General features: G+C 45.7%; 1 pseudogene; it reads left to right on the forward strand.

The window, feature by feature from the left end:
• Positions 1-9,874: 9,874 nt before the first annotated feature.
• LOC120658579 lies at positions 9,875-23,148 on the forward strand (annotated as a pseudogene).
• Positions 23,149-23,283: the final 135 nt, after the last annotated feature.

Below are 23,283 nucleotides of genomic sequence, written 5' to 3' on the forward strand. Positions count from 1 at the left end.
GCTTTATCGTCGAACTATCGAAGATTTACTTCTCAAGTGTTTAGACTCGGATCATGCCCGGGTTGCTATGGGTGAGGTTCATGAAGGTATTTGTAATACTCATCAATCGGCTCCCAAAATGAAGTGGTTACTTAGAAGGGCCGGTTTCTATTGGCCCACCATGCTATCCAATTGTTTCAAATACTATAAAGGGTGTGAAGAATGTCAGTGGTTTGGTGATTTGCAATTGGTGCCTGCTGCATTAATGCATCCTATTATTAAACCATGGCCGTTCCGAGGTTGGGGGTTGGATTTCATTGGACAAATTAATTCTCAATCTTCAAAGGGGCATCGCTTCATGTTGATTGCTACGGATTATTTTACTAAATGGACCGAAGCGGTTCTTTTGAAGAATATGACACATAAGGAGGTAATTGAGTTTATTACTGAGCATATTATTCATAGATTCGGCATTCCACAAACTTTGACAACGGATCAAGGTTCTTCATTTATATCAAAAGAGGTGCGTGCCTTTGCCGAATCTTATAAGATTAAGTTGCTCAATTCATCTCTATACTATGCTCAGGCCAATAGGCAGGCCGAGTCTAGTAATAAGATTTTGATCAAATTTGTCAAGAAGAAGATAGAAGAAAATCCTAAGAGGTGGCATGAAGTGTTATCCGAAGCATTGTGGGCTCATCGTATATCTAGACATGGTGCTACTAAGGTTACTCCTTTTGAGCTTGTGTATGGTCAAGAGGATGTTTTACCCGTTGAGGTAAATCTGGAGGCATATAAATTGGCAAAGTAAAATGACCTCTCCGCTGTTGATTATCATGATTTGATGATGAATAATATTGATGAGGTGACCGACAAGCGTTTGACGGCTTTGAAGGAGATTGAGAAAGACAAGCTTCGGGTGGCCAGAGCTTACAAAAAAAGGTAAAACTTAAATCTTTTCAGGTTGGGATATACTTTGGAAGACAATTTTGCCTTTTGGGATGAAAAACAACAAGTTTGGCAAATGGTCGCCAAGTTGGGAGGGTCCATACAAGATTATCAAAGTTATCTCCGGTAATTCGTATATGGAGGAGACAGTCCAAGGTGGGCGTCTACCAAGGGCTATCAATGGGAGGTACTTGAAAAAGTTATATACTTATATCCTAGCGTATGACAAAATGTATGAGGACGAAGATGGCCGGTATTGGATATCGCCTTTTGTTTTATTTTTTAGACTTATATGCTCTGTGTAAAACATGTACATTAGGATAGTTCTTGCTTTTTGGCTTGTAAAACTCACCAAAAAGCAGGGGGCATATGTTGACAGCCAATTTTGGCAGTTCACCGGTCTGTCTAGTTGTAATCCGAGTAGGCTTCGTTTTATTTTGGAAATTCTTGTATAAACCGACTTGGAGAGGGGTACGACTTTCCCGGCCTATAAATATAAAGGCTAAGGCCGATTGAGGTATTCACAATCAAATCAATTAAAATATCGCATTATTTTTTATCTCTCAAACCCTAGTCTTTTCCAACCCTAGATTGCTTTCTTCTTTCGTCTCGACGACGTTTGAAGACGTTCTGAGTGGGCTGCCGACCTCAGAGCAATCCTAGCCGCGCAAGCTCGGACGGTGTCCCTCCCGAGCTCGCATTTCTAGGTCTTCGCGGTTTTCTGCTCCACACCAGCCAGACCGATTTGTGGAACCGGTCAGACCGATCCGCCAGGACATCGCTGGTTCATATCGTTTTGACGATCTTCTGCGCGTTCTAGCGCATTCGAGTGTGTTGGCGCGATTGTATGTCAACACCGGCCCCGGCTGTTAATCTCGGCGTGTGCTTGCTGCTGCTGCCTCTTCTCTGCACTTCAGCTGGGGTCTGGGAGAGGGCCTCCAGCGGCTGCGTGTCCGGAGTGACGTGTCGGTGCTCGCCCCAGGTGGCGTCCGTTTCGTCCAGAAACAGGTAAACAGACGTATATGTACATCTCCCCGGCATGAGAGCTACAGCTTTAGCTCGGTTGATCTGCTGCATGATGAGTTCGAAGCAGGCGAACAAATATCTGCGCTAGCTAGATTGACCGGGCCGACTGCGACGCGTGCCGCGCGCACCACCACTATCCCGCGGATTGTATTCGAGGTTGGAGGCGCGTGAGGCCGTCAGCGAGGACGACCATGCGGCCGGCCGGCTTCCGGTGAGAGGCAGCGCAGGGGCGGGCGGCGCCGGGGGATTAATGTGGTCTTTGGATGATGCCGTCGGCCGGCCGGCTGGGTTTCCCGGCGCATGATGCAACTAGGGGCAGTGCTAGCAGTCGTGAATCGTGATACGGCTAGAACGTAGCTTTCGCTCAGATGATCATCGAGTGCCTCTGGGGCCGGATTCGTGGCCGTGAGTCCTAGGATTTTTTTTTCTTTTTAGCCGCCGCGCGTTGACCTGAACATGCATGGCCTGTGGCTCCTCGCGGTTGAGTTGACACTCGAAAGCAGCAGCCTCTCTCAACCTTGCACAGTTGTACCATTGCGGCATCTGGAAGAGATCGGAGAAAAAAATCTCACCGAGCATGGCCATGGCGCCATCAGCATGCATCTTACTATTACTAATTGGAGGCTCTTTCGGAGTCTTCACGTGAAGTCATTTAGGATTCTAGGTGGACACTCTGGAAAAATAGAGAAATCCTATAAATTCTCGCAAAAATAAGAAACATCCGGTCATCAATCCAACAACTCTAATTATAATAAACATCGGATATGTTATTTTTCCTAATAAATTACTCACCACTGTTATTATAAAAATAGACTAAAATAACTGCCTAAACATGTATCTAAATTACCCACCTCTGCCATTATAAAAAAATCTAAAATAACCCCCTAATATTTGTGTAAATTACCCATCTATGCCATTATAAAAATAATACAAATACCGCCCTAAATTTGCATATAAATTATCCAATTATGTCATTATTATTAGAAGTTAAATTACTCATAAATCTAAATCTAAATTATATAATTACAATAATATATTAAAGTGCACTAATATAAAATTCTAAAATTACTATTTCTATCATTATTAATATATTATTTATATTGTTATTTATATAAAAATACTACCCACAATATATGTCACCATATATTCATATATATGATGGAAGAAATAAGAACACCAATTTACAAACAAATAGTTCAACTAAACATATATTGAATACATATGGAGGTGCACAAAATGAAATGTATTGTAATTAAATAATGAAAATATATATTTTAGAGTATATGTTAGAATATTTAATAGATAAAAAGGAGTGAGATGGATAATTATAATTATTGATCTTATTTTTATACTAGCGGATGTGCACGTGCCACAAGCACGTGTTTAAAGAACAATTATATTTAAAAATATCACATGTTTAAAAAATAATTATATTTAAAAATATTATTATGCAGTAGCTATTATATTATATTAGGGAGTAAAAATAATAAGTAGTAATATCAATACAGAATAATTGTCAACTGAGGCACAATATTATTTTAGAATAATGAAACTCAAAAAATACTTTGGAATATATATATATATATAGTCTTATTCACACTCAACAAAATTCTAACAAGAATATATATAAGAATAATCTCATAATAGACATGCCACAGATCAAGATAAAAAAGTATGTTTACACATGTACACCAAACATTTAGTCAATCATAGTGCATTATAGCAGCTGAAAATATTGAGATGGTCCGGGAGGTCATAATCTCCAAGCGTGTGACTTGCATGAACAACATATATGCTTAGAAGAGCATGCATGCACATGACTATGAGTGCATAAATGCAATTATTACATCATACGGATATATAAAGTTGTTGCATAATCACACCTCACAATTTCAAGACATCTCTGTATACAATATTCTTCGTACTCCTTCCAGCAGGATCGATGTTCATTTTTCTCTTTGCAAGAACCCACGTACTCTCACAAGATACACCTCTTGACAGAGCCACATATAATTGTCTGTGTGAAAAGATAGGCTCGGGGAGGTAGATACCTACATTAGGTATGGTCTGACCCTGCGTCTTGTTAATTGTCATCGCAAAACTCAATCTGATGGGAAATTACTTCCTCTTAAACTTGAATGGAAGAGTGAGGTCTTCAGAAGGAGACATTGGTATCCTCGGTATAAACACCCTCTTTCTTGCAAGCTGCACATTAACAATCTCAGCATCAATCGAATTATTCTTAAATCCCCGTATTATGGCGACGACGGGATTTAGACAACGTCGGAGCATCGGCGTTGTGCTCCTCCACTCGGACTCGGATCAACACCACGCCCACGACTCCCTCCAACAGACTTCAACTCAAGCCAAGCTAACTCTGATCTGATCATGTACGCCAGCCCAACTCAGCTGCTGCCTCTTGCCGTGAACCAAAACTGCTCCACAAGACATGGGCAAAGACCCTAACGCACTGGTCAATACCTTGGCCGTGCTGTGCGAGTCAAAGATGGAAACCTACCTTACTGATGGAAACGTTATGCCCTCCCACATGGAATCAAGGATGGAGAACTACGCTAATGATTCATCTCGCCGCCGCCGGAGACGACCATACCAGTACGGCCGGGCTTACTCTCTGAGGACGTCGAGCTGCGGGAACCTGCTGGCGAAGTGGGCGGCGACGTCGTGGATGGTCGGGTAAGCGGCGGCGTAGAGAAACCGGCCGGCAACGGAGGGGCGCTCCGCGCAGAGGACGGAGCGCGTCGCCGGCGTCGTCGACGTGCACCAGCGGCAGCGAGACGAGAAGCCTCTGCGGCAGGAGCAGGAATGCGAAGTCGGGCTTGCTCCGGGACGCCGGCGCCACGGTGTGCTCCAGCGTCTCCGGGACGCGGCCGATCACCGTGTCCCCCGCGACGAGGCCCAGGATAGGAAGCAGAAGGTTCGATTCCAAGGATGGAAACCTACGCGTGATGGCCGGATGAAATCATGATGCCCGCGTGATAGAGACCTACGCGTGATGGAAACATTAGGCGGGAGGGAGCCAAAAACACATCTGGGTATACGCGGGCGGGTAGAGATTGGTTGGGTGACAAAAAAATTGAATTCCAGGCAGAATCATCTTGTTTTCCTCTAGTTTTTCGTTCCACCAGGTTCTGTCGACCATTTAGGATCTTACATGTGGGCCATTAGCAAGTTTTTTGTGAGGGGTATGGGTGGGTTTTGTTGGTGCAAAATGTACTTGAAAGTTTCATCTCTTTTAGTATAGATTAATTCTAATTAATCCGTGCGGCGCACGAGTTGACAGACTAGTATATATAAATCTTGCCGCACTATCTTTTCCGGTGAAAACCCGCTTCGTACGTGCTAACTTTTCTACACCGTGCCTGCCGCGTCAGCTGATGTCACGTCCATGGTGCGCCGGCGGCCGGGCGATCCAAGTAAGGCAGGGTCGATCGCTCGCCGCCGTCCTGCTCGATGGTTCGACGCCGGCGGCGGAGCCCAGCGGGCACTCGACCGACCAAATAGCGACGAGGATGGTGATCGCGCTACGCCCGCATCATGAATTCATGATGCCTCCCAAGAGGGCTGATGAGGATCGCATTGCATTGCGCCGACACAAACACTGCAGCAGCTGGCAGCATGCCATCGATCTCTGCTTGCTTTTAGAAACACTGGTCGATCCCAGCATCCCTGCCTGTTGCGTGCATCGTTCAGATTCGCGTAGAGATACAAACGTACATACAGTACACTAGCTCCATCAAGGCCCATCATCATTGCATCATGGTATTGGCCTACGCATGACATCTCGCTGATCGAGAGATCGTGCGTCCATGGGGTTTGGTCTCGCGAATATCTCTGCTAGTGCTTCAGGTGGCGCGCTGTCGGCGGCCCTGCCCAAAAGGATGGTTGACCCGTGAGTTGACAGATCGTTTTGTGTCGCACCTATGCGCCGCTGCGCGCCACCGTACCGGTGTCGGCGATGGGCCGGGAGGGCCTGTTCGTCGATCAGTGGAGGCTGCACAATGCTCAAGAGATCTTTCCAAATCGGATGTCATGGCCTCATGGGTTCATCAAGTGCATGTAGTCATTGTGCCTCGCTTTTCCTACGTTAAGTGCTAGAACACCAGGATGTTTTTTTCTCCGCCTTTTGAGATGTAAGTGAGGTTTCATTCCCTCTATTTTATCTACAATAGTATTAGAATGTAAGTGCTAGATTTTCTCAAAAAAAAAAGAATGTAAGTGCTAGAGCCTCAGCATGGTTTTCGCATTCACGTTTTGAAATGTATGAGGGGTAGGGGTTTCTCTCTCCTTTTTATCTAGAATATATTAGAATGTATAACAAATGAATCGTGTAAGATGTTTTATGCCTGATTTTTTACTGTAATGCGCTGTTACGGTGTCATCTGAAGAAGCAGATATAGTTAGTACTAGCAGTATCTTTTTGTCAATCAAAAAGAAAAGAAAAAGAGGCTATTAGGAGTCACACCTACGACTAGCAGTTAGCGTATCACACAGTCATATTTTTCAAAACTATATATCCAAATCAAAATCCGACTGCACCATTGCATTCCTTACTTGTGATGAATGCTTTAAAACAAGATCACAATTGGATGATTTTTTGTGTGGAAGATTTTCTTTTTTGAACACGGAACAATTTTTTAAGCTAGAATAATTATACCAGTGCTATAAAAAGAATCTTTTGTCTTATACGATGATGGTTTGACTGTCAGTCATACAAGAGTGACTTCTAGTATTTCTGAAAAAAAAGCAGCTTTTAGACCATCCTAGTGCAATGGCTAAAAAGGACCTGAAATAACGCCTAACCTTCTAAAGTAATTCTAGATTTGGCCCAGTAGAGACTATCGTCCATGGAGGCCCATATATTGCTGTGGACGGACATTAGAAGCCCATTTATTAATCATAGTAGTAGTCTCTCTGAACGTCAACCGAAACACGACGGGCATTTTTGCGGTTAAGCGTCTGCGTCTCTCGTCGAATAATAATTAAATCGCGACAAGAACTCGTTCGCCTCTCGATAGCGCGCTTATTTTTTCCAAACCGGGACTTTGCCCTGATTTCATTACATTGGTAACGAAATTACAGAGTTCAGAAGAGTTGCTAGCAGCACGCTTATTTACAGAAGAGCGAACTTCCTGGAAACAGCACAGAGGGCTGCCAGCCGGAAGCCACCAATATCCCAAAGCATGCTAAACAAAAGCTAACAAGCAAAAGTACTACCAAACTTGTTAGGAACGAACCAACCAAGACAGTCTGAACACTCAAACTAACTCACATGCAAGAAAAAGGAAAAAAACCACGACTCTGTGCAGACTACCAAAACTCAGTCCTCCAAAAGCTTTTCCTCCTTGTTGAGGCAGAAGATTGAAAGCGCACTTTTCCTTTACTGAATCAGCAGACCCCCGGCACCCCGGTGCACGCTCCCATGTGGGTGCAGGCGCAGCGCCATGTTCTTGAGGGCTTCGGCTCCCGCCACCAGTGAATTCCGATTCTCCGCCTTCTGTAGCTCTGTCCAAAAAACAATAAAAGATGAGGCAAGACAAATGATCTCAGTAGGAGAGACCTGATTTTCTTCTTCTCGAAGCAGACATTATTTCGCGACCTCCAAATGGACCAGCATATGGCCGCCAGACCGACCATATGAAAAAGCTCACCCCCGACATATAAATCTGCACCCAGGTCCAGAATTGGTCAAAGGAACAAGGTCTACAGGGCGCCCCCACGACCATAGCAACAATGCTCCACACAAACTTCGCTAGAGGGCACTCAAAAAAAAGGTGTGAGATAGTCTCCTGTTCAGGACAAAAAAAGGCATCTCGAGTCACCCTGCCACTTCCTCTTAATAAGATTATCTTTGGTTAAGATCGCATTTTGGTGTATTAACCACATGAAGATTTTAATTTTTAATGGGAGTTTAGCTTTCCAGATTTTTTTTATAAGAGTTGTCAGCCTCCACAGCGCACATATGGGAGTAAACTGATTTCACAGAGAACAAATCATTTTTATTCCACGCCCATTTTGGCGTGTCAGAATTCTCAGATCGAGGAACTGTGCAAATTCTATCTCTCAACTTTCTCCACTGATTTTGTTTGCTTTCATCTAGCCATCTCCGAAAGGATAACCTCCATCCCCGTCTAGCAACATAGTCAACTGTGCTCTTTTGCTCTCTGCATATCTCAAACAGCTGAGGGAATTCTCTTTTCAAGGGGGTTTCTCCGCACCAAGTATCCTCCCAAAAATCAGTCATTTTAGCATCACCAGTTAGCATCCTTCTCCCCTTCAGATACCACACCCTGACTTTCAAAAGGTCATTCCACACAGGGGAATTGCTTGCCTTATGTTGAAGCTGAGCTATACAGTTATCCTTCACATATTTTTTCTTCACAATTTCCTGCCATAACCCCTCACCAGTTTCGAGCTTCCACCACCACTTGCAAAGTAAACACATGTTCATTTTCCCCAAGTCATGTATTCCCAAGCCACCCTTTCCCTTGGGTTTATTGATCTTGTTCCACTTCACCAGGTAATATCTTTTCTTTGTCCCCCCTCCCTGCCAAAAGAACCTTTTTCTGGTTCTATCTTCTTGAGAATAGTTTTTGGCAAAAGGTACATAGACATGCTATAAACAGGGATACTACTAAGACAAGCATTTAACAGCACAGTTCTTCCACCAATAGATAGCACACTACCCTTCCAACCATCTAATCTCTTTGTAATTTTTTCATCCAAAGGAAGCCAATCTCTGATATGTAGTTTGGATCCCGAAACAGGAACTCCTAAATACTTTATAGGCCGATAACCAATTTTGCAATTGAAGAGGTCTGAATATCTTCGTGACTTTTCTTCCCCTTCACTAATCATAATCACCTCGCTTTTCATGAAATTTATTTTCTGCCCAGACATGCTTTCAAACAGATACAACAAGAGTTTCATGTTTTTAGCATTTTCCTCATTGTCCTCTAAACATAAGATTGTGTCATCGGCGTATTGGAGGATTGCCACTCCTCCAACTACCAGGTCAGAAACTAATACAGTGATAATTTGATTGCTCTAGGCTAGATTTACCATCTTGGCTAGGGAATCAACAACTATGTTAAATAAGAGGGGAGAAAGAGGGTCCCCTTGTCTGACTCCTTTTCCACACATGAAATAGCTGCCCATCTGGTCATTTACTTTCACACTGAGAGTACCACTCGTCATCACAAACCAGATCCAGGAGCACCATTTCTTAGAGAAACCTCTTTGTCTTGAGCATTCCCTCATGAATTCCCAATTGATTTTATCGTAAGCTTTCTCAAAGTCCAACTTCAAAACAAGACCCTCTTTCTTCTTTAATTTTGTGTCATGTAAAATCTCATGTAGAGGCACGACCCCATCCAAGATGTTCCTGTTCTTGATGAAGGCATTTTGAGCTTTGTTGATGATCTTATTCATACTCTTTTCTACTCTCAACATCAAAGCTTTTGTTATTATTTTATACACTACATTCAACAAACAGATGGGCCTATATTGTTGAATGCAATTTGCCTCTTTGGATTTGGGCAAAAGAATTATGGTGCCATAGTTCAATCTTCCCACATCAAGGTGATGCTCATAAAACTCCTCGAACAGATGCATGATATCCAACTTAATGAAGCTCCAGCAACTCTGAAAAAACTCTATGGATATATGGTCAGGGCCAAGAGCTGTATTTTTCTCCATTGAAAATACTACTTCTTTAATTTCAGCTTCATTGAACTATCTAGTTAACCAATCACTTTTCTCCAACGATATTTTTTTCTCCTGATTCTAACAGTTACTGTCCATTTTAAATAAAGGGCGGACAGAGGGCCCAAACAAAGTTTTGTTATCACCAGCAACCGGCCTATCCCTCAACCAAGAAAGAAACCGATGGAGAGGGAGATCGATGGCCGTGCCGGATCCGCCGCCGTGGCCCGGGAAGCCCCCGCTGCCATGGCGCGCGCAGCTGCTCATGGACGCCGCGTCCTTCCTGCATGCGGCGTCGCTCCGCGGCGACGGCTCCGTGAACCGGTTCCTGCTCTCCCTCTTCGACCGCCCTGCGCCGCCCACCCCGGGCCCCGTCGCAGGCGTGGCATCCACGGACCACGCCGTTTCCGACCACCTGCGCGTTCGCCTCTTCACTCCCACAACTACTGCAGGAGATGACGATGACGACGGCAAGCAGCGCTCGGTCTCCATGGTCGTGTACTTCCACGGCGGCGGCTTCGTCTTCCACTCCGCAGCAACGGCGCAGTATGACGAGCTGTGCCGCCACCTCGCCTCGGGCATCCTAGCCGTCGTCGCCTCCATCGACTACCGCCTCGCGCCCGAGCACCACTTCCCGGCGCCCTACGACGATGGCGAGGTGGCTCTCCGGTGGGTCCTCGCAGACGCAGGTGGCGCGCTCCCGTCTCCCCCCGCGGCCGTCTTCGTGGCCGGGGACAGCGCCGGCGGCAACGTTGAAGCGCATCTAGGCCGATAGATGCCAATGGTAAGTTTCGGTGATTAATGACAACCGTATGCGACTAACGTGTGTTTTGAAGGAAAAATCAATGATTAGATTAGTCTCATATGAAATGTGAAATGAGATCCCACAATTCAAAACAATCATGCGTGCCAAGGACTCAATTTCAAAGATTAAGGACCTTTATAGTCTCAAGTGTCACAAGGAGATGAAGGACACTTGATTTAACTAGGTTTTATAGTTTCTAGTTCTTGACCGTACTATTAAGAGGGGTTCGTGAGTTAGTAGCTTGACTAAAATTGAGTTGGCCTTAGAGATCTAGCACACTCACTCAAAAAATAGCTCAAGATAGTCAAAAGAAGTCAACAAATCACTTGGAAGAAGAAACAATCGAAGTTACATTCAACTCCAAGTCAATTCAGCTGAAAATCAAAAAAAACTGCAGCACCGGTTTAATCGATGCAATAGCATCGGTGCATCCGACGCTTGGCGGAAGTTCCGACGCCCCTGTCGGTCTATCTTCTCTGGATGCAAGCAGAAATCAAGTCAACAATCTCTATAGCACCGGTTGAACCGATGGTCAAAAAGATAATCACCGGTGCAATGGACGTACTTTGTTCCAGAGATCATGTTTGGGTGACTGTGATTCGCCTTCATCACCGGTTGATCCGATGCTTCAGAAACTACCATCGGTGCATTGGATGTACTATGTTCCAGAGAGCTTATTTGAGTGGATCAGTGAACGTCTTCAGCACCGGTGCAATGACGCAAGCCTGGATACTGTGTCAGAACCCCCAACGGCTACTATTTGGACACAGAGAGACCGGTTGAACCGACACCTTCACTTTGTTTGATGCTCTTAGTGAGGACATCTTTGCGCGTGTCCATAGCAAGAAAACGACTCATGAAGTTTGGAAAGAGCTTGAGACCATTCATTTTGGGTCTACAAAGCTTCGTGAGGAGAAGTACCAAGTGCTTAAGGAAAAACTCAATGATTTCAAAATGTTCCCCAATGAGTTAATTGAACAAATGTATGCTAGATTGAATGTACTTATTGAGGATATTAATGCTCTTAAAATTTCTCCTTTGACTACTAGTGACATCATCCGAAAGGTCCTACATTCTCTACACAAGCCCAAGTACAACATTGTCACCGCATTGCTTTATGAGAAGGATCTTGCAACACTTGAAGTTGGTGAGGTCATTGGAAGAATTCGGTCTCATGAGATGTTTCTCATGGGTGAAGTTGATCCCCCCAAATGCCAAGAAGGATCTTGCACTTTAAGCTAAGAGTGATCACAAGTCCAAAAAGAAAAACAAGTGCAAGGCTCCCTCACCGAGCTCAAGTGATGATGAAGCTAGTGAAGATTCAAGTGATGAGGATGGTGATGTTGAGCTTGCACTTCTCATGAGGAAGACTTCCAAGATGATGTCAAGACTAAATAAGAAAGGGTATAATTATGATCCTAAGAAGAACAAATTCCGTACCCGGAAAAACAATGACAATGCCAAGAAGATGTGCTACAATTGTGGCAAATATGAGCATCTCTCCTATGATTGTCCCGAACCCTCAAAGCTCAACAAGAAGCATGATGATGATGACAATAATAACAAGCACTCAAAGAAAAGCCATGACAAGAAGGACTTCAAGAAGAAAAGGTCTTTCAAGAGAAAAGAAGATATCAAGGCTTTTCTTGGAGAATGGATCACCGATGGGGAATCCTCAAGTGATGATTCAAGTGATGATGAATCTAAGAAGAAGATAGTGGGGATTGCCATGCATGATGATGGTGATGATGAGCCACCTCTACCTCCACCACCCATGTGTCTCATGGCAAGAGGTAACTCTATGGTGAGCGATGATGACAACTCCTCTAGTGATGAAAGTGAACATGGTTTATCTCCTAATGAAATGCAAACCATTCTAGATGAGTACCAACAAGTGATCAAGAAGTACAAATCTAAATGCAAAGTTCTTGAAAATAAATATGCTAAGCTTAAAGTCTCAAATAATGAGTTGCTTATTAGACACAATGAGGTAGTAGAAACTCATGATACATGTATTGTTTCTAGCAAGCAACTTAGAGAGGAGCATGACAAGTTACTTGCTAAGCACAATGAATTGAATGTTAAACATGAGAAAGTAGTTGTATTTAATAAGTCACTTACTTCATACAACAAGAAACTTAAGCTTGATTATGCCAACTTAAGTATGAAGTATCAAGAACTTGACCTTGCCTTCGATGCCTTGGATGAAGAACTAAAAGAAACTCAAAAGGAAGTCATCAAAGTCAATATATCTATTTCTTGTGATGATCTTGTGGAGTTGCCTCACCCTACTACTTGTCATCATACTTCTCCTTCTTGTTCAAAGACTAACCATGATAGGGAGAAATAACTTGAGGAGGAACTTGAAAGTATGACCAAATACATGTTCAATGTGACAAGATGAGAATACTTGCATAAGGAGATTCCCTTCCACAATGCAAGATACTTTGGGACAAATGGACTTGGATCATTTCCCAAGCCTTCGGAAAATTGTCCCAAGTCGCCGGAGCTCAAGGCATGCTTCAACAAGGAAGTTGGCTCATATTGCCAATATTGTCAAATCACCGGGCATCATACAAGGGAGTGTCAAATTCCTACTCGCCCACCTCCTACCTTGCCTCCTAATTACAAGTCTCAATTCAATGAACATCATTTTTTGTTAAGCAAGCTTAAAAGTGGCAAGGTTGAGGCAAAGTTCATTGGCACTCACATGAAAGGAAAGCTACCACGCCAACTATGAGTTCCTAAAGCTTTAGTAACTCATGTCAAAGGACCCAAACTTGCTTGGGTTCCCAAACCTCAAAAGTGATTCATTTGTGTGTAGGTGAACTATAAAGCCGGTGGCAAGCATTGGGTTCTTGATAGCGGATGTACACAACACATGACCGGCTATGTAAAGATGTTCACCTCACTGGATGAAGATGTGTGCGATCATGAACATGTCACCTTTGGTGATAACTCAAAAGAAAAAGTGGTAGGTTTGGGTAAGGTAGCCATTACCAAGGATCTTTCTATCTCTAATGTGTTGCTTGTTGAGTCGGTTAGTTTCAAATTGTTATCTATTGCTCAACTTTGTGATTTAGCACTAACATGCACCTTTAATGATAGTGAGGTTGTAGTGACAAGCAAAGAGGACAAGAGCTTAATATTCAAAAGATTTCGACATGGTAACATTTACCTTGTTGATTTCTCATCTAATGATGCAAGCTTGGCAACATGTCTCTTCTCCAAGAACTCCATGGGTTGGCTTTGGCATCACCGCATTGCTCATATTGGCATGAGCCAACTCAAGAAAGCCTTCAAACGAGGTATGGTAGTTGGTGTCAAAGATGTTACATTTGACAAAAACAAATTGTGTAGTGCTTGTCAAGCCGGAAAGCAATTTGCATCATCACATCTCATGAAGGCTTATTTGTCAACATCAAGAAGCTTGGAGCTACTACACATGGATATCTTTGGGCCAACCACCTACAAAAGTCTTGGCGGTAATCTCTATTGTCTTGTAATTGTTGATAATTACTCTAGATATACTTGGACCTTCTTTTTAGAGGACAAGAGCAAGACTATGAGGATCTTCAAGACCTTTGTCAAGCAAGCTCAAAATGAATTCGAGTCAAGTATTGTGAAGGTCCGGAGTGACAATGGCACGGAGTTTAGAAACACTCAAGTTGAAGAGTTTTGCAATGACATTGGCATCAAGCATGAATTCTCATCAACTTACACACCCCAACAAAATGGAGTGGTGGAGAGGAAGAATATGACCTTGATCACTCTTGCAAGAGCAATGTTGGATGATTATGGCATCTCACAAAGATTTTGAGCGGAAGCCATCAATACCGCATGTCATGCATCCAACCGGGTCTATCTTCACCGCTTCTTGAAGAAGACGACCTATGAACTTCTCATTGGGAGGAAGCCCAACATCTCATACTTCCGAGTCTTCGGTTGCAAGTGCTACATCTACAAGAAAAGGAAGCACCTAGGCAAGTTTGAAAGTAGATGTGATGTTGGTTTTCTTGTTGGTTATTCATCAAACTCCAAAGCATATCGAGTATTCAATAATGCCACACACATGATTGAAGAAATTTGTGATGTAGAGTTTGATGAGACTAATGGCTCCAAGGGGAAGAATTTTCTTGTGATGATGTAGGTGATGAACCACTAAGGAAAGTCATGAAGAACATAGCCATTTGGCAAGTCAATCCAAAGGAGGAGGTTGAGGAGCTACCAAGTTCATCCACTCAAGTTGAAGCCACTTCCAAGGATGACTCCAAGGTTGAAGAGAAGAGTACACCATCACATCACCATTATGAGTCATCCGATGAAGAAGATGGCGCTTCACATCCTCCTCATGACACCCAAGATGAACAAGTGGTTGAAAAACAACTTTCATTTGATGACACACACATCACAAGTGAACAAGCCCAAGCTCAAGCCCAAGATGTCGAACCACTAGAAGATTCATCATCTCAATCACAAGAGAGGCTCACAAGAATTTCAAGGAATCATCCCATTGACTTGGTCATGGGTGACCCCTCCAGTGGAGTAAGAACTCGTAAACGTCAATATGCTTTTTTTGTGAACATTACTCGTTTGTTTTTTGCTTGGAAAACACAAATGTAGATGAAGCTCTTGAGGACCCGGATTGGGTGATGGCCATGCAAGAAGAGCTCAACAACTTCACCCGCAATGAAGTTTGGATTCTTGAAGAACATCCTCAAGACAAGAATGTCATTGGTACTAAGTGGGTCTTCCGCAACAAACAAGATGAGCATGGTGTAGTGGTTCGCAACAAGGCAAGACTTGTGGCAAAGGGCTTTGCACAAGTTGAACGGTTAGATTTTGGTGAAATATTTGCCCCCGTTGCAAGACTTGAAGCCATCCATATCCTTTTAGCGTACGCTTCAAATCACAACATGAAACTCTTCCAAATGGATGTGAAGAGTGTGTTCTTAAATGGCTTTATTAATGAGTTGGTGTTTGTTGAACAACCTCCCGGGTTTGAGGATCCTAGATATCCTAATCATATTTATAGGTTGCACAAGGCGCTCTACGGGCTCAAGCAAGCACTAAGGGCTTGGTATGAACGCCTTTGTGACTTCCTTCTCAACAAGAGCTTCAAGATCGGGAGGGTGGATACAACTCTATTCACAAGAATCATCAATGAAGAGCTATTCGTATGTCAAATCTATGTTGGTGATATCATTTTTGGTTCAACTAACCCCACTCTTTGCAAAGAATTTGGAAAAATGATGACTAGTGAATTCGAGATGTCCATGATTGGTGAGCTCAATTTCTTCCTTGGGTTTCAAATCAAGCAATTGAAGGAAGGGACTTTCATCCATCAAGAAAAGTATACAAAGGATATTCTCAAGAAATTCAAGATGGGTGATTGCAAGCCGATCAAGACTCCAATGCCAACTAATGGACATCTTGACTTGGATGAGGGAGGTAAATCGGTTGACCAAACTCTCTATCGTTACATGATTGGGTCACTTTTTTACCTAACTGCATCTAGGCCCGATATCATATTTAACGTATGTATGTGTGCCCATTTTCAAGCTAATCCTAAGGAATCACACCTTAGTTCCGTTAAGCAGATCCTTAGATATCTCAAGCATACGCCTAGCATAGGCTTGTGGTACCCCAAAGGCGCTAGTTTTACACTCTTGGGATACTCGGATTCGGACTTTGCTGGATGTCGTGTGGATCACAAGAGTACATCGGGTGGGTGCCACTTGATAGGGCGTTCCTTAGTCTCTTGGTTGTCAAAGAAATAAAATTCCGTGGCCTTGTCAACCGCGGAGACGGAATATATTGCCGCCGGGGCTTGTTGTGCTCAAATCCTCTACATGAAGCAAAGCCTCTTGGACTATGGTGTAGTATTAGATAGGATCCCGCTCCTTTGTGATAACGAGAGTGCCGTTAAAATTGCTAATAACTCGGTTCAACACTCTCGCACCAAGCACATAGATATTCGCCATCACTTTCTAAGAGATCATGTGGCAAGGAATGATATACTACTTTGTGGTGTTTGTTCCGAAGATCAATTGGCGGATATCTTCACAAAACCTCTAGATGAGAGCACATTTTGTAGGTTGCGAAGTGAGATTAACGCTCTAGATGCTTCTAACGTCATGTAATTGCCTTGTCATATAGATGCATTTCATATGTACATATGCTAGGGGCTTGTCTAACCTTGTCAAGGTAGTGATGAACATGGGTCTTGCATGAGCCGGTGGTCTTTGGTTTCGCTCATGGCATGAAGAATGGTTCATCATGAAGAAGCTTGCCAAGAGTTCAAACTTGACAAGATAGATTTAAATTCTTGCAATGCATGTGCTTGTCATATAGAATGCATCCATGTTTAATTTCTCGCTTTGCATTGGCATTGCATCACGTTAGTAGCATCACAAGGGAGCAAATCACACTTCGAGAAAGATATTCATGCTAAATATGATATATCAACTCTACAAGGGTGATAAGATCAATGTTGCGCTTTCATGCCTATTGAGCCACGTCCTATCGAACCTAAAGTTTCAATCTCTAAGTTCATAGGCAAAGTGGCTCATACATTTGGTTTTTGTGTTTAAAACCTCACTTGGATCTTAATTTGGCTATGTTTATGTAAAATTTTGCGGGCACTATAAGTATGAGTGTTTGAGGGGTGAGGTTGTCTCTCGAAAATGGTCCAAATTGAGTGTTTATGGCCTTGGTTTTGGATATTTGGATCAGAAGTAGAGTCTGTAGTTCAGCAAATTTACTTAACCACCGGTTAAACCGACGCCATGCTTTCCCAGCATCGGTTCAACCGGTGCTTAAGTCTTCGTGGTTTGGTTTCTGCATCGTCTCTGGAACAACCTCCGACGGATACACCGACGGCCACCGGTGCATCCGATGGTTGACGGATGAACCGACGCTCCTACAGCGGTTCTTCCGGTGCAACTGTGTGGTAATATTGGCCCAGCAGCGTCTCTGGCCAATCCTCCGGCCAACGCACCGACGACCATCGGATATTCCGGTGCCCTCCTAGCGGTTCTTCCGGTGCCCTCCTTTTGACCATTGTTCAAACCCGCACAGATCTGGTCAAACTTATACTGACGCATACACCGATGCTCAAATCTTTGCACCGTCGGTTCTTCCGATGTCATCTAGGGTTTGCGGGCCTACTCGTTCAGTTTCACTTATTCCTTCGCGGGCCCCACTCGTCAGCGGTACGTCTCTTTTCCCTTCTCCAAATCAAAACCGCCGCTACGCCCTGCGCTCGCACTCCTCGCCGCCGCCCCACGACGTGGCCGCGCGCCGCCCGTGCTCTGCACCGCCGCCCGCTCGCCGCTGCCTCTGCTGAACCTCTTCTCCGCCGTGCGCGCACGCACGCACGCCGTCTTCTACGCCGCGCCCACGCACCGCCGCTGTCATCTGCGCCGCTACTCGCCATCGCCGCCAGCGTGCCTCCTCCTCTCCACACGCACGCAGCCTCCCCTGTTTCTCTCTCTTACGTGCGTAGACTCGAGCTCAGGCCCCTACCCTCTCCACCTCAAATTCTTGTGCCCTCGAGGTGTTCGACAAATTGTCCCAAGAACAATTTTTGTCAATTTGAACTCGGATTTGTCTCTGACCTGCTAGGGTACAATCCTGAACTCTTCCTGCATGTGATGCATCTTCTTTTTCAAAAAAAAATCACATGCACTCATATGACTTTTGCCTCACACACACATACTTGCCTCACACACACACACTTGATCTAGTGTGTTCTTCGAGCTTCATCTACTAGAGTACACATCTTAGGCTCAGATCGTTCTATGCTTTGCTTAAGGACACTCTTACCTCTAGTATATAATCTCGTATATCCATAATTCCCTGTCTTAATTCTATTATCTTCCACCGACTCTCTTTGATAGATGGCAGGTGACAAGAAGGGTAAGGGCAAGCAGGTGGTGCAGCAGAAGAAGAAGCACACCCGTGAGGACCGAGAGCGAGAGCATGCCCAGGCAGTTGCAAATGTAGCAGACCGACAGGGTTCGCTTCGGATTAGGGATCCTCAGGCCCAGGGCGTACTCGTCAGCCAGAGACAGCTCAGACCACACCTGAGTCCCGCTCTCATCCACGGACTCGAGGTGGTGGTACTCACAGGGCAGCAGGCCGTGACAGTGAGAGAGAGGCAGCTGGTCAGGACAGTGATGCAGAGGAGGAGCCTCCACAGGTTGAGCTGCTTGATCTCCGGGGCATTCCAGGACCTAGGGTCAAGAGATTGAGATATGTCACCCCGGAGAAGTGGTTTCCTGAGCAGAGGGATGTTGGAATAGATCGCAAGTTTCACACTCTGCTCCAGGAGTCTTTTTACCACGCTTACTACCAGATGGACATCAAGATCAGTGAGCACAAGATGCTTCACTGGGTCGCTTTGCGTGTGGCAGCCGGTGGAGTTTCAGTACTCCCATTCTTTGAGCACTACGATGGGCTACCAGTACTACTCAGTGAGAGGTCCAGATATATCCGAGAGTGGGTCCGCGTCTTCTACGCTACCCTATTTGTTGAGGAGGACCGACAGTTCATTGACTTCATGTTCCAGCAGAGACACTATCGGTTGACTCGAGCACGTTTGGCTACCCTGCTTGGAGTTCGGATTGCCGAGGAGCCCCACTACTTGCACTATCAGGCTTATGGCAACAAGGTGCCTCCTCGTCGTCCTCACGAGACTCACTTCCCGTCTGACAGGAGGTCAACGTCCTCTTTCAGCAACCCTTCCTGCCAGGCACTCCGAGGATCCCGGATAACCTGACTCCAATGGCTCACACCATACATCTCGCTTTGAGGAAGAGTCTGTTGTTTAGGATCGGATACAATGAGGGGATCACAGCTCTGTAGCAGTGGCTACTACTGCATATCATGACAGGTCGAAACTTTGACCTTATTGACTTCTTCATCTGTGAGCTAGAGGACGTGATCATAGATTGGATGACAGTTCACCGTCATCACCCCTTTGCTCATTGGATCTGCTGGATACTTGCTCAGCTCAGTCGGAATGCTCACATGGATGAGCTGGCGCAGTCGCGGACGTACTTCAGCTTTTATTCACCTACTACTCCTCGTGATGGTCGTCGTGGCCCGAGAGGCCAGCGCAGGGCACAGCGGATTCTGGATGAGCGTGCTTTGGTAGAGGGGAGAGTTGTGGATGATCCGACAGCAGCCGAGAATGCCTCACTCGCAGCTGCAGAGGCCTAGCTCCCGCACTACTTGGTCACTGACTCTGAGGACTCTGAGGATGACGACGACTGCATTCCCACTGTTACCGTCCCCAGGTGCTCACGATGATGAGGCAGGATCTTCCGGTGTAGCCAGAACCCCTGCTCCTCCTGTTTCAGCAGCTCAGGTCACTCAGCCTGATTCACTCGCTGCTATTCTTTAGAGGCTCTCTGACTAGCAGGACAGATTTGCTGCAGCTCAGCTGAGCATGCAAGCAGAGCAGGCTCGCCAGCGAGAGGCACAAACACTTGTGCTTGAGGGGATACGACAGCAGCAGGAGGCCATGAGGTTACAGCTTCAGCAGCAGTCCTAGATTCAGCAGCAGATGTTCACATTCTTCTCGGGATGCTTCGGTCAACTCTATCGTCACACTGGTCTGCCTGAGCCACAGCTTCCCACTCCTCAGCAGCTCCAGTTCGACCCTACTGCTCCTGCTCCACCTGCTGGCGGCTTTGTGCAGACACCCTTGGCGTCCTTCCCGATGTCAGCTCTTCTTCAGACCGGGGTGTTTGCCAGCCCTGCTCCTACTTCTACTCCTGCTCTGGCTCCTGCTCCACAGCCTAGTGTTTGGACTGCCGAGCAGCGTGCTGAGTTTCTTAGGCAGCAGCAAGTCCTGCATCAGCTTCAGCACCCGTCAGCTCAGTCGCTCACGTTCCAGTCACCCTCACAGCGTGAGGTGCTCTGTCCGTCTGCTGTTCGCCCCACTCAGCCAGACACGACTCCCGTCACGTCTGCCCCTCTGACGGACTCCACGGTCGTCCTCACAGAGCCAGCTACTACTTCTACTCCGGCTGCTTCTGCTGCTCCGACGACTCCGGTCGAGCAGAAGTCCTCTTCAGCTGACGAAGACTGGACGGATGACGACGCCGACGACTCAGCCACACAGTTCTCCACCGGACCCAGCATGAAGACTCTGCCTTCTCCAGCTTAGGACTAGATCGCCTTCCTTTTTGGTGCTTTGTTGCCAAAGGGGGAGATAGATAGGGGGAGTAGAGATAAGGGGATCTTGGTGGTTTGTGGCGTGATTGGATCTTCATATATTTTGTGTATGGACATGCCTTTTGGATATTGTGTTTGCTCTGTGTTGACATGTCCCTATATGTGCTTTATTTCTTGTAATGCATGCTTGTTTATCGCGTTTCAATTTCATATCTTTGTATCTCTACTTTGTGTTGTCATCAATCACCAAAAAGAGGGAGATTGAAGCGCATCTAGGCCGATAGATGCTAATGGTAAGTTTCGGTGATTAATGACAACTGTATGCGACTAACGTGTGTTTTGAAGGAAAAATCAACGATTAGATTAGTCTCATATGAAATGTGAAATGAGACCCCTCAATTCGAAACAATCATGCATGACAAGGACTCAATTTCAAAGATTAAGGACTTTTCTAGTCTCAAGTGTCACAAGGAGATGAATGACACTTGATTTAGCTAGGTTTTATAGTTTCTATTTCTTGACCGTACTATTAAGAGGGGTTCGTGAGTTAGTAGTTCGACCAAAATTGAGTTGGCCTTAGAGATCTAACACACTCACTCAAAAAACAGCTCAAGATAGTCAAAAGAAGTCAACAAATCACTTGGAAAAAGAAACAATCGAAGTTACATTCAACTCCAAGTCAATTCAGCTGAAAATCAAGAAAAACTGCAGCACTGGTTTAACCGATGCAATGGCATCGGTGCATCCGACGCTTGACGGAAGTTCCGACTCCCCTGTCGGTCTATCTTCTCTGGATGCAAGCAGAAATCAAGTCAACAATCTCTATAGCACCGGTTGAACCGATGGTCAAAAAGATAATCACCGGTGCAATGGACATACTTTGTTCCAGAGAGCATGTTTGGGTGACTGTGATTCGCCTTCAGCACCGGTTGATCCGACGCTTCAGAAACTACAATCGGTGCATTGGATGTACTATATTCCAGAGAGCTTGTTTGAGTGGATCAGTGAACGTCTTCAGCACCGGTTGAACCGATGCCACTTCGGAGCATGCACCGGTGCAATGACGCAAGCCTGGATACTGTGTCAGAACCCCCAACGGCTACTATTTGGACACAGAGAGACCGGTTGAACCGACGCCTTCACTTTCTAACCCGTCGGTTCTTCCGATGGTCACGATTTTTCTGCAGTGGAATTCCAACGGCTATGTGACCCTCTCCACTCTATATAAGGGCACCCCCTGACTCATTTGAACTGCCTTTGACGCATTGAATACCCGAGGCCACCCTTGAGAAGAAGAGAGAGAGCTTTGAGCAAAAGAGTGAAGATCTAGTGCATTGATTGTGCTTCAACCTTGAAGAATTCAACCTTTGCAAGTGTAGCAAGTGTGCTTGAGGTAGGGCCAACTGAGTGTAGGTCAAGTGAAGGCTTAGGAGCTTGTTACTCTTGGTGTTTGACGGCACCTAGACGGTCTTGGTGATTGGAAGATTTTTGGTGAGCTCTTGGAGTTTATGGGAGCCCCAAGACAAGAAACTTGTATACGGTGTGAAGCTCGCCGTTCCGGAGATGGAGAAGGAGCATTCTTAGTGATCACTTACTCCTTGGTGAAGCAAGGAAGCGATACCCTTGTGTGGGTGCTCCAATGTGGATTAGGGGGGAGTGTCAACTTCTCGATACCACGGGAAAAAATCCGGTTGTCTCGTGTCTCTTGCATTTACATTCAAGCAATTAATCTCTTTCGTTGTGATCCTTACTTTCCTTTGCTTGTTTGTTTGACTAGGACAATCGCATGTTAGTTTGATCTCTTGACTAGAACTTGTACTTGCTAGTGTGTTTCTCCTTTGGCAAGATGATCATGTTAGTGTGTTTTCCTACCTAAGGATCATTTGTTAGTGTGCTCTAGTGAATAGGTTTCAAAATTGTTGATTGGGCAATACTAGTCTAGGTCAAGAACAAGTTAGAACTTTGAAAAAATCTCAATTCAACCTCACTTCTTGGGTCTCGATCCTTTCAAACGTCGCCCACCACGTCGCCGCGCGCCTCCCGGCAGGCGTCGCGGGGCTCGTCGCCCTGCAGCCGTTCTTCGGCGGCGAGGCGCCGACGGAGTCGGAGCTGCGGCTCTGCGACGCGCCGTTCGGGGCGCCCGGGCGGCTGGCGTGGCTGTGGCGCGCATTCCTGCCCCCGGCGCGACGCGGGACCACGAGGGCGCCAACGTGCCGGACGCGATCCGGCGCGACGCCGACGCGGGAGACGGGCGTTGGCGCGTGTTCCCGCCGGCCGTGGTGTGCGTCGGCGGGTGGGACGCGCACCAGGACAGGCAGCGGGCGTACGCGGGCGCCGAGGACGTCGCCGTGGTGGAGTACCCGGACGCCATCCCCGCCTTCTACCTGTTCGGGGAGCTCGCGGACAGCAGGAAGCTGGTGGCCGACGTCGCGGAGTTCGTGAACCGGCGCGCGGAGCAGCTGGAGAAACGCGCGCGAGACTAGTGCCCTCATCCTCGCGGTAGAGTACCGGACGCGCATCCACGTGATCACTAGGGAAAATCATGTGAAGAGCAATTTTTGAAAAAATAGTCAAGTAGGAGCGTTAGCTACAATGCCACGAATTGCATTTATCGTGCC

This window comes from Panicum virgatum, chromosome 2N (genome assembly GCF_016808335.1).
Source record: "Panicum virgatum strain AP13 chromosome 2N, P.virgatum_v5, whole genome shotgun sequence".
NCBI lineage: Eukaryota > Viridiplantae > Streptophyta > Magnoliopsida > Poales > Poaceae > Panicum > Panicum virgatum.